This window comes from Scyliorhinus torazame, chromosome 16 (assembly GCF_047496885.1).
Source record: "Scyliorhinus torazame isolate Kashiwa2021f chromosome 16, sScyTor2.1, whole genome shotgun sequence".
NCBI lineage: Eukaryota > Metazoa > Chordata > Chondrichthyes > Carcharhiniformes > Scyliorhinidae > Scyliorhinus > Scyliorhinus torazame.
In genome coordinates, this window is record NC_092722.1 from 151,761,736 (window position 1) to 151,774,748 (window position 13,013).

The window sequence follows — 13,013 nt, forward strand, 5'->3', positions numbered from 1 at the left end:
TCTTCACCACCTTCGCAAAGACAACAAAGGATATGCACAAAATGCTGATCTTGCCAGCAGTGGTCAAATTCAAAACATGCATACAATCTTAAGGTGTTACAGCACAGAAGGGGGCCATTCAACCCATCGTGCCTATGTCAACTCTTTGAGAGAGGTAGCTAGTTAGTCCCTCATTACAGTCTTGCCCATTAGCCCTATCATTTTTTTCTTCAAGTATATATCCAGTTCTCTTCAAAGTTACTATTGAATATGCTTTCACCACCTTTTCAGGAATCATGACAACTTGCTGAATAATAAAAAATATCCTCTGGTTCTTTCCCAATCACCTTGGGCGCGATTCTCCACTTCCACGCCGGTTGGGAGAATCGCCTGGGCCGGCAAAATTTCCGGGGACGCCGGTCCGACGCCCTCCCGCGATTCTCCCAAGCGGCGGGAACAGCCCGGTCGAGTTTCGCAGGCCGGAGAATCGCCGGAGACACCCAAAATGGCGATTCTCCGGCACCCCCGCTATTCTGAGGCCTGGATGGGCCGAGCGGCCATGCCAAAACGGCAGGTTCCCCCCGGCGCCGTCCACACCTGGTCGCTGCAGTCGTGGGCGGTGCGCGAACGCTGGGGGGGGCGGCCTGTGGGGGGGGCGATGGGGGATCCTGCACCGGGCTTCACCTGGAATGTGGGGTGGCCCGCAATCGGTGCCCACCGATCGTCGGGCCGTCCTCTCTGAAGGAGGACCTCCTTCCTTCCGCGGCCCCGCAAGATCCGTCCCCCATCTTCTTGCGGGGCGGATTTAGAGAGGACGACAACCACGCATGCGCCGGTTGGCACCGGCCAACCCGCGCATGCGCGGATGACGCCCGTTATGCGGCGCCGGCTGCGTCATCTATGCGGCGCCGCCTTTACGCGGGCGGCAAGGCCTGGCGCCTGTAGATGACGCGGCCCCGATCCTGGTCCATTGTCAGGGCCTGAATCGGCCGGGACCGGGGCCGTTCCGCGCCGTCGTGAACCTCGATGGCGTTCACGACGGCGCGGCCACTTCGGCGTGGGAGTGGAGAATCCCGCCCCTTAAGTCTGTGGCCCCTGGTTGCTGACCCTTCTGCCACTGGAAACAGTTTCTCCTTATTTAGCCTATCAATCCCGCTCATAATTTTGAAAACCTCTATCAAATTTCTCTTAATCTTCTTTGCTCGGAGAAGAACCCCAACTTCTCCGATCTCCAAATAACTGAAGTCCATCATCCCTGGTGCCATGCGAGTAAATCTCTTGGTTACACCCACAAATGCCTTAATTTTTAAAAAAAACTTTTACAGGTGATAGTTATTAGTATTACTATAATATTCACAGGAGACCCAAGAAAGATTTAAATTTAGAGGTTTATTAAGTAAATAAATGCAACGCCGTAGTACATCCAGTCCCAGCCGTGACCATCTGAAAATGCCGGTTCCCATCCTGGCCGAGTTTCATCGGTGGATTTTAAGGAGCCCCGATGTTAGGCCTCCACCCTTCAGCAGGGGAGGTTGTATTCCACGAGCCCCATGAGAGATCATTCGGGTCGTCCCCATGGATCTCGTGGGGATTATTACAACTACAAAAGCTTGACATATAATTTTGTTGAATCTATGATGAAGAATTGATCAATAATTTCTGGAAGATTCAAGGACTAATTGATTTTTAAAACTATATTCCCTGAATTAATTAAAATACAATATCAAGCAGGGCTAAAAGAAAAATCACCAATCCTGGAAATCTGAAGTATGAACAGAAACATTTTGAAATAGGCATTTATAAGGGAATAAAAGGTTGACGTTTCGTCAACCCTGATTTAGTCTATTTCATGCTTTTATGTGCCATTTTGTTTGATGGATTATTTGATTTGCTTTTGAATGTATTAACCTTATATCTGAAAACCAAATAAAATGGAGCCAGAAGGCAAAAATGACCGTTTTCCATTTTTTTTAAACAGTAGATGTATTAAATGGCCAGCAAAGGGGGAAGTAACTGCCATATTTTCTGACGCTGAATGTCTGCGAGTGAAACCTGTGTTTTTGTTTAGCAGTCAATGCAATTCTGAAATCAAATGAATGTGATGTTTAGTTTTCCAAAACCAATTCAGATGCCGCAACCTAAATTTCAAATCTGATATCCTAATCCAACCATGAGCAGAGTTTAAATGGTTTCAAATTAGTTTTCCTCAAATATTGCTTTATTTCAAACATGATTTTTGAATAAAATATGTACGATTGTTTTACATTCAGTGATATACTTAATCAATACAATCCTATTTGAAAAAAATGTTGACAGGCCTGTCAAAACAAGCAGATACTACAAGCAATGCACTTGAATAGGCAAGTAAGAATATGTAACTATTATTTCAGCAGCAACTATAATTTGGTGGTATCTACAGCGTGACTCAGGGAGTTAAAGCCCCTACTATCAAGAACAATTTCTTGCTAGTAGGTAATACATTTCATATGACAGCCTCAAAATGAGTCTCTCCTTATAGAGAAACATTTTTACTTATTTCCAACATGATACACTTTTGCAAAAAACATGTCACACAATTCCTATTATGGAATTTTACTATTGAAATTGCTCAAAGTTTATTACAGAAAATACTGTGAAAATCTTAATGCCTGGATTATACAGTCTAATTATGGTGATACTGTCAGTGTTCGCTGTCGTAACTCCTCTAAAATTGCCAGCAAATTCTGGAGACTGCACATATGCAATTGAAGGCGGAAATCAAGAAGTCGATATCAGTGATTGCACGCTTTGTCACAGAGTATGATGTTGAGATATAAAGCGGAAAAGTGGAGCTGAGTCCACAAAAGGTCAGCTATGATCTCATTAAATGGCGGAGCAGGCTTGAAGGGCCAGATGGCCTACTTCTCCTAGTACTTAAGTTCTTACGTTCTAAAAGGGGACCAGAGCATTGGCTGTGTGAGTTGTTAGGAGTTCGGGTGAGAGTTTTGCTGCTGCTTTATTGCTGAGATTTTATATCTTTTCCTGTAGTTTCTGCTGAAGTCTTTGCTATGTTAGCTTTGTTTCGAAGACTCTTTTGTTTTTCCAATTCTCTTGGAGGATTTCTGCCTAGTGCACAGGCCAGTGTCATCTGCATTTCAGAAGATGTGGATTGTTTATTCTGCTGGTGGGACCTTGTCTGAAGAGGAAGAGAGGGGCAGAAAGTAGATGAGGGCAGATGTTCGCAGGGAGAGACCTGTGAGAGGAGAGATGTAGGCACAAGAGGATACAGTGGCAGGTGGGTGTGCAAAGCAGAAGGGACCACAGAAAACACCACCATCCAGCTGCCAGTGTGTACAGGCAGTAATCTAGCTAGCTCAACATGTTTAAGGTCCAATATCGCAGAAGACCCCGCCTCTCTAGGAACACTGTGACATCTATATACCCGATGATTGATCTAGGGATCACCTCCAATTGTGTGGGTGGGCACCCTATGCCAGTGCCTCTATAGGCCACAGTAGCCCCTCTATTTAAAAAAAAATATATGTTTATTGGAACTTTTTCATAATAATCAACAAAAACCAGAACAAATGAAGCACAAAATCACAAGCAGATATAAAAATAAACAAAAAACCTCACATCACATAATTAACTGAAATACTGAAACTAACCCAAACCCCCTAACAACTGACGGTGACTAACTTGTTAAAAAAGGAAATAAATGGCCCACACGGAAAAGGCGGAATGGGCTGGGAGGATAGGTTAGTGGAGGAGATACTCCACTATTGGCCTGTATGACCCGCATTGCTCCGGATCCTTCTCCCATTTCAGGATCAATGAAATCGAGGCCTGCAACATTGTTGGGGGGAAGACTCCCTTCTCTCTTGCTTCATTACATGTCCTCACCAGCAGTGGGCTCAATATCTCTGAAAACTTCTTATAAATTCCACCGGGTAGCCATCAGGCCCCAGGGCCTTGCCCGACTGCATGCCCTTCAGCCCCTCGATTATTTCCTCAATCTCAATTGGGGCTCCCAGCCCTTCCACCAGATCCTCATCTACCCTCGGAAACCTCAACTGATCCAAAAACTGCCTCGTGCCCTCCACCCCAACCGGGGGTTCCGACTCATATAATTTACTATAAAAGTCCTTAAACACCTCATTCACCCCTACTGGGTCCAGGGCAGTATTCCTGCCTCTACTCTTTACTTTCCCTATCTCCCTGGCCGTCTCCTTTTTTCTGAGCTGGTGCGCTAACATTCTGCTTGCCCTTTTCCCCGTACTCATAAATCACCTCCCTTCCCTTCCTCAACTGTTCCACCGCTTTCTCTGTAGTCAACAGCCCAAACGCCGCCTATAACCTCTGCCGCTCCCTCAGTAGAGCCCGCGTCCGGGGCCTCCGTGTATCTCTTGTCCACGCATGCAGTCGGGCAAGGCCCTGGGGCCTGATGGCTACCCGGTGGAATTTATAAGAAGTTTTCAGAGATATTGAGCCCACTGCTGGTGAGGACATGTAATGAAGCAAGAGAGAAGGGAGTCCTCCCCCCAACAATGTTGCAGGCCTCGATTTCATTGATCCTGAAATGGGAGAAGGATCCGGAGCAATGCGGGTCATACAGGCCAATTTCTCTACTGAATGTGGATGCCAATCTGCTGGCTAAGTTACTGGCCACAAGGATAGAGGACTGTGTCCAGGGGGTGATAGGGGAAGACCAGAGGGGATTTGTAAAGGGCAGGCAATTCAAGGACAATGTTTGAAGGCTTTTGTTTTTTAATAAACATTTTATTGAGGTATTTTTTGGTATAACAACACATTAAACAATGTACATGAAACTATAAACATAGTGCAAAAGCCGTCTCCCTCCCTTACAGGTCCCACCTTTATTAACCTCCTACTCTAAGCTAAACTAACCCTCCCCCACTTCTGCTGATGATTAATTTTCCGCGAAGAAGTCGCCGAACGGTTGCCACCTCCGGGCGAACCCTAACAGTGACCCTCTCAAGGCAAACTTGATTTTCTCCAAATAGAGAAAGCTAGCCATGTCAGATAACCAGGTCTCCGACTTCGGGGACTTTGAGTCCCTCCAAGCTAATAGTATCCGTCTCCGGGCTACCAGGGAAGCAAATGCCAAAATGTCTGCCTCTTTCTCCTCCTGGATTCCCGGGTCTTCCGACGCCCCGAAAATCGCCATCTCTGGACTCAGCGCACCCCTTGTTTTAACACCGTGGACATGACATCTGCAAACCCCTGCCAAAATCCCCATCTTCACCGCCTGCACCCTCCCAGCTAATGACAACGGGAGCGTGTCCCATCTCTGAAAATCATCCTTCATTTGGTCTACCAGCCGGGCCAGATTTAACTTATGCAGCCAGTCCCATTCCCGCACCACTTGAATGCCTAGCTACCTAAAGCTTCCCCCCACTAATCTAAACGGCAGCTCCCACAATCGCCTCTCCTGTCCCCTCGCCTGGATCGCAATCATCTCACTTTTCCTCATATTTACATTATACCCGAAAACCGGCCAAATTCGCCTAGAATCCTCATGATTTCTTCCATCCCTTCTAATGGGTCCGTTACATACAGAAGCAGGCCGTCTGCATAGAGCAAGACTCTGTGCTGCACCCCCCCCCCCCCCCCCCCCATCCCCGGACCAGCCCCTTCCAGCCCCTTGAGGCTCTCCGAGTAATTGCCAACGGTTCTATAGCTAGCGCGAACAACAGTGGGGAGAGGAGGCATCCCTGACTCGTCCCCCGGTGCAGTCTAAAATAGTCCGATGTTGTCCTATTCGTGCGTACACTTGCCACAGGAGCCTGATACAGCAACCTGACCCAGTCAATAAAGCCCTGCCCAAATCCAAACCGTCCCAGTACCTCCCACAGATAATCCCATTCTACCCGATCAAAAGTCTTTTCTGCATCCATTGCGATCACTACCGCCACCTCCCTACCTTCTGGGGGCATCATGATCACATTTAACAGCCTTCTTACATTGGCCACCAACTGCCTACTCTTGACAAACCCCATCTGGTCCTCCCCAATAACGTCCGGAACACAATCCTCAATCCTGGAGGACAGAATTTTGGCCAGCAGTTTGGCGTCCACATTCAATAGGAATATCGGCCTGTAGGACCCACACAGCGGGTTCTTGCCCACTTCAGAATCAGCGTAATCGTGGCCTGTGACATCACCGGGGGCAGCACCCCTCTTTCCCTTGCCTCATTGAACATCCTCAATAACACCGGCCCCAATATCCCAGAGAACTTGTTATAAAACTCCACTGGGTACCCGTCCGGCCCCGGGGCTTTACCCACCTGCATGGCCTTCAGACCCTCCACTATCTCTTCCAACCCAATCGGGGCCCCCAGTCCTTCTACCAGCTCCCCGTCCACCTTTGGGAAATGCAGCCCCCCCAAGAAGTGCCTCATCCCCTCCGGCCCCATAGGGGGTTCCGACCTATACAGCCTACTGTGGAAATCCCTAAACGCCTTATTCACCCCTACTGAAACTCCAACCAGGTTCCCATCTCCGTCATTTACTTTCCCTGGCTGCCTCCCTCTTTCTAAGCTGCTGTGCAAGCATTCTGCTGGCCTTCTCTCCATACTCATAGATCGCCCCCCTCGCCTTTCTCAGCTGCTCCACTGCCCTCCCTGTGGTTAACAAGTCGAATTCTGCCTGTAGCCTCCGCTGTTCCCTTAAAAACCCTGCCTCTGAGGTCTCTGCATACCTCCTATCGATCTGTAGTATCTCCTTTACCAGTCGGTGTGTCTCTGCCCTCTCCACCTTCTCCCAATGGGCCCGTATCGAGATCAGCTCCCCTCTGACCACCGCCTTCAGTGCTTCCCAGACCACCGCTGCTGAAATTTCCCCCATGTCGTTGACCTGCAGGTAGTTCTGAATTCATTTCCTCAGCCGCTCGCACACCCCTTCATCAGCCAAAAGTCCCACATCTAGCCTCCAGTGCGGGCGCTGGTTACTGTCTTTACTAACCTGCAGGTCAACCCAGTGCGGAGCATGGTCTGAGATTATGATCGCCCTGTACCCCATGTCCACCCCTGCCAGTAAGGCCCTGTTCAAAATGAAGAAATCGATCCAGGAGTACACTTTATGCACGTGTGAGTAGAAGGAGAACTCCTTCACCCTTGGCTGTCCAAATCTCCATGGAACCATCCCCCCCCCCCCACCCCCATTTAGTTCCTTTGCCATTGCTGGCACCCTGCCCGTTTTTGAGCTTGACTGGTCCAGGCCAGGGTCAATAACTGGTGAAGTCCCCTCCCATGACCAACCTGTGCGATTCCAGATCCGGTATCTTCCCCAGCATCCTCTTTATAAACTCCACATCATCCCAATTTGGCGCATACACATTTACTAATACCAGCTACACCCCCTCCAGTTTCCACTGACCATAATGTACCGACCTCCCACACCCGAAACTATTCTACCCGCCAAAAACACCACCCGCTTATTGATCAGTATCGCGACCCCTCTAGTCTTTGAATCCAGTCCCGACTGAATGACCTGACTGACCCAACCTTTCCTCAATCTAATCTGGTCAGTTACTCTAAGGTGCGTCTCCTGCAACATTACCACATCTGCCTTCAGTCCCCTAAGATGCGCGAACACACGTGCCCTCTTGACCGGCCCATTTAACCCTCGAACATTCCAGGTGATCAGCCTAGTTGGGGGGCTCATTGCCCCCCCCTTCACCGATCAGCCATCCCCTTTTTTGAGCCCGCCTCCAGCCCATGCTCCCCCGGCCCGCCCCCGGGCAGCCTCCGCTCCCAACCTCCTCTCTGTCCCTTGACCCAAGTCCCTCCCTCGTCAGCAGAACATTTTCCCCACTCCCCCCCCTAGTAACAACACTCTGTAACCCAACTCCTTTGATAAACCGAACATATGCACACCCCTCACTGCGCTTCCGTGAGCTAGCCCACCCAGCTAGCTTGGTTGCCCCCATCCCTGGTGCCGGATAGTCTCCCACCTATTGTTCCCTCCCCACCCTCCCCCCGCTCATACAAACATACTCCAACATCAAACAATCGCCACACAATTGCCCGACAGAAAAACACCAAAATCTAAACAAGCACACCTCCATCCCCGAACAGTGCAAGTGAAAACCTTAACTCACTCAGCTCTGCCACTGGTCCCAAATCAACACAGAAGGCATTACAAACAGCTTCCACAAAACGAAAAATTAGAAACTTTTTTTTTAAAGAACAGAGAAACCAAAAGGAAAAAAAACATGAACGCTGCAGCAAAGTTCAAAAGTTCTCAGTCCACCACCAGTCCTTTCCTTTTCACAAAGTCCAGTGAGTCCTCGGGCGACTCAAAATAAAAGTGCTGTTCCTCGTACGTGACCCAGAGACGGGCCGGATACAACAGTCCGAACTTCACCTTTTTCTTAAAAAGGATCAACCTAATCTGGTTGAAGCCTGCTCTTCTCCTGGCCACCTCCACACTCAGGTCTTGGTAGACCCGCAGGATACTATTGTCCCACTTACAGCTCCGTGTCTGCTTGGCCCACTGTAGAATGCGCTCCTTATCCAAGTACCTGTGGAATCTCACCACCATTGCCCTCGGGGGTGGGGGGTCTCCCATTCGCGGCTTCCTCGCGAGTGCTCTGTGAGCCCTGTCCACCTCCAAGGGCCTGGAAAATGTCCCATCCCCCAGCAGCTGCTCAAACATACCCGCGATGTATGCCCCAGCGTCCGCTCCTTCGGACCCCTCCGGGAGCCCAACGATTCTCAAGTTTTGCGGGTGGGACCTATTCTCTAGTTCCTCCACCTTCTCCAGGTGCTTCTTCTGCTGGTCTCTCAGCATCTCCACCTCCACCGCAGTTTGATGTTCCTCCTGCTCAGCCAGCGCCTTCTCTAGCTTCTGGATCGCCCGATCTTGGGTGTCCAATCTAAGCTCCAGCCGCTCAATCGACTCTTTTATCTGGTCCAAGCAGTCCCATTTCTGCTTAGCAAAGCCTTCCTGAATAACTTGCATCAGCTGCTCCGTTGACCGCTGGGTCGACAAACCAGAGGGTTCGAAGGCTTTTAAATGTTATTATGAAGCCCTCAGAAGGAGAGGAGTAGGAGGTGGTGGTAGCGATAGATACTGAGAAGGCTTTTGATCGGATGTACCAGGTAGGCTGGATGGTGGGTTCCGGAGATGGCAAAGGGCAGGAATAAGGAGGATGGGGGATCTATTTATAGATGGGAGCTTCCCCAGCTTGAAAGTCTTTGGAGGATAAATTTGAATTGACAGCAGGGAATGGGTTGAGGTATTTGCAGGTGCGAGACTTCTTGAGAAAGCAGGTTCCGGCCTTCTCGCTGCTGCCGCCACGGGGAATACAGGACAGAGTTGTCTCCAGTACCTAGGTGGGAGAGGGGACGGTATCAGATATTTACCAGGAGCTGTGGGATGCGGAGGAAACCCCAGTGGAGGAGCTTAATGGCAAGTGGGAGGACGAGCTAGGAGGAGAGATAGAGGTGGGTCTGTGGGCTTAGCCTGATACAATTCAAGGTAGTCCACCGGGCACACATGACCATGGCCCGGATGAGTAAGTTTTTCAGGGTAGAGGATAGATGTGCGAGGTGCACGGGAAGCCCAGCAAACCATGTCCACATGTTCTGGGCATGCCCGAAGCTTAGAGGGTTCTGGCAGGGTTTTGCTAAGGCAATGTTCACGGTACTCAAAACACGGGTGGTGCCGAGGCCGGGGGTGGCGATCTTTGGAGTGTCGGAAGATCCGGGAGTTCAGGGGGCGAAGAGGCCGACGTCTTGGCCTTTGCCTCCCTGGAAGCCCGGAGACGGATCTTATTAATGTGGAGGGACTCGAAGCCCCCGAGTATAGAGACCTGGGTCAGTGACATGGCTGGGTTTCTCAGTCTTGAGAAACTAAGGTTTGCCTTAAGAGTGTCAATGATAGGGTTCTCCCGGAGGTGGCAGCCGTTCGTCGACTTTCTCGGGGAAAATTAAACTGTCAGCAGAAGCAGTATTCCAAAAGCGGGGGTGGGGGGTGGGGGGGGAGCTGATTGCTGTTTCAAGGTTGGGGGTGTGAAGATTGGGATGGGGGGAGAAATGTTTATTGTACCACGTTCATGGCATTATTATTGTTATAAAAACTTGCAAATACCCTAATAAAAATATTTTTTTAAAAAGGAAATAAATGGCTACCATCTTAGATAGGACCTCCCCACCAACCCCCTGATGATGTATTTGTCTTTGTCCAAGTGTTGGAATGATATTAAGTCACCCAACCAAGCAGAGGCACAGAGTGGAGTGAGAGAACTCCAAATAAGCAGTATTCGCCTCTTGGCTATCAGCGAGGCAAAGGCGACAACATCAGCCTCTACTCCAGACTGAATCACTGGCAAATCCAGCACTCCAAATATGGCCACAAGCAGACACGGGTCTAAATCCACATGGAATATCTCTGACATGGTATTAAAGAATAAAGCCCAGAAGCCTACAAGTTTGGGGCAGGACCAGAACATTTGCGTATGTCTAGCTGGGGCAAGAGAACAGCGGTCACCCCTATCCTCAACATTTGGGAAAAACCCACTCATCCTTGCCCTAGTCAAGTGAGTCGTGTATACTACCTGAAACTGAATTCGGCTCAGGCGAGCACATGAGAATGTGGAGTTGACCCTGTGAAGGGCCTCACTCCAAACCTCACCAGTCAGAATGAGGCCAATTCACTTTCCCATTTCGCCCTCACACCGCTTAACACAGCAGAATCCGATGACAGAATATGACCATATAGGTCGGAAATAGACCGCTCGCCAGGCCAAGCCAGGGATAGAATTCTCTTCATCAAGGAAGAAGCTGGCGCCAAAGGAAAAAAAGGAAAAGCTTTTTGCGCAATATCACGAACTTGAAAATACTGAAAAAGGCTGGTGTTGGGCAGCAGGAATTTATCAGCTAACTCCCTCAAATTGGAAAACCTCCCCTCCACGAACAGGTCCCCAAAACGATTAGACCCTTCACTTCCCAAAATTTAAATGTTGAGTCCAAACAGAAGGTAGGAAGAGGTGATTGTTGCAGATAGGAGCGAAAGACAACGGGGAAAGGAGCTTGAAATGCTGACTAAACTGTTCCCAAAGAGAGGAAACCACCACTGGGTGTGAGGAAAATCTAGCAGGAGAAAAGAGCAATGGTGCAATGGCTGTGGCAAGAGGAGTAGAAATAGTGCAGGACAGGACTCCATTTGTCCCCAATTAGAATAGGAGTCACTAATCCACAACAAAATGTTTTGAATATTAGTGGCCCAATAATAACCCAATAATTTTGGGAGGGTAAAAAAACTCTGATTGCTATCCATTTGGAGCAGAACGATACTGATTCTTACCCGCCCAAATAAGAGATATCAATTTGTTAACTTTATAGAGATGTCCAAAGATGTGCAGGTTAGGTGGATTGGCCATAATAAATTGCCCTTCGTGTCCAAAATTGCCCTTAGTGTTGGGTGGGGTTACTGGGTTATGGTGATGGGGCGGAGGTGTTGACCTTGGGTGGGGTGCTCTTTCCAAGAGCCTGTGCGGACCCGATGGGCCGAATGGCCTCCTTCTGCACTGTAAATTCTATGATAAAAAGAGATTTGGGAAGAAAAATGGAAAGACATTGGGCACGACTTAACGGAAATGAAACAGAGTCCTGTCTGGTATGTTGGGTATATTTAGCTGGGTGACGTTGCTATTAATTGGGACTCTGCTTCATTCCTGGGCCTCGGCAAGGAATGCCCTCGAGGCCACACTTAGTCCCATTTCTTGCAGTAAGAAGCTCTGCTTGCCAGTTCAGGAAGAGATCATGGCAAACCGGGGGTGGATTATCCGATCGCCGACGCCAAAATCGCGTTCGGTGACGGGCCGAAAAATCCAACTTCCCGACAGAATCAGGGGCGGTGTTGCTTCCGTGATGCTCCGCCCCCTCCAAAGTACCACATATGGCCATTGCCTGAGGCCCGCCCCCGACTGGCCGAGTTCCCGATGGCGTGGGTCGCATGTGGTCTCACCTGTCGGAAACTCAGCGAGGCTGCTGCAGACTCAGTCCAGCGCCGCCACAGTCGGGGGAGGGCCAATCTGCGGGTAGTGGGAGAAATTATTTGGGGCTGGGGGCCCTGTGGTGGGGCGGTCCAAGGCATGCGAGCCGGCTGAAGGGGAAGACTATTTCGCGGGCCAGGTCCGCGAGCGGCATCTGCGATGAAGCAGGGTGTGGCAAATCCCTGGGCTATATCGGTAGCTAGAGCCGCGTGCTCTACACTGTCTGGCTGCTAGACCAGCCCTCCGCTCCGGAAGGGAGAATCGGTGGCTGTTGCACAACGGTTTTTCCGCAGTGAAACGCCACCGTTTTCACGTCGGAGTGGGGACTTAGTCTCCAGAACGGAGAAGTCAGTCCTTGTTCTCTGAACCCCCACCACAGCCTCCAGACCCCCAACTTCCCAATTTACCAATGAGGGGGTCCTCGAATCCCCGCACCCCACCTCATAAGGGCAGGGCACCCAGGGGCATGCCCTTTGGGCAAGCTGGTACCCTGGTACTGCTGCTGCCAGCCAGGCACTGCCAAGGTGCTCAGATGGCACTGCCAGCTGGCAGGGACACTGCCAGGGTACTAGATTGGCACTGCCAAGGTGCCACACTGGCATTTCGTGTGTGCTTGCGATCGGGTCGGAGGTGCCCTGTGTGTGTGTTGGGGGACTTGGGGATCCTCATAGTGCTTTGGGGCTTGGGGTTGATCGGGGGTTGCGTCGGGGGGGGGTCTCATCGATGGAGACGATCTCCCGCTACACTGAGGAGTTCCAGCGAGTGGCGCTGCTCAGTGCACAAAGCGGGGCTATGTGTGGCTTCGGTCGCGCGTTCCCCACTGAGGACCCTTATCAAACGCAAGTGGTGTTTTATAGCCTTCTGTTTTTCGGCGCTGCGAGCCTTTGTTCCCATGGGACTTTGTTGAGTAAAATTGCCTCCCATATATTAATATGAAGAGCAGAACATCACATGGTAGAGAACCTCAAAACTAATCAAAGGCAATAAGAACATTGCTGGTTGTTTATAATGGTGTTTAGTTGTTCTTCTGTTTT

At 50.0% G+C, this 13,013-nt stretch overlaps 1 protein-coding gene across 5 annotated transcripts in view; it reads left to right on the top strand.

The window, feature by feature from the left end:
* The window catches only part of uros (uroporphyrinogen III synthase), a 66,076-nt gene that overhangs the window by 25,294 nt on the left and 27,769 nt on the right, over positions 1–13,013 (top strand). The window lies entirely within an intron of this gene.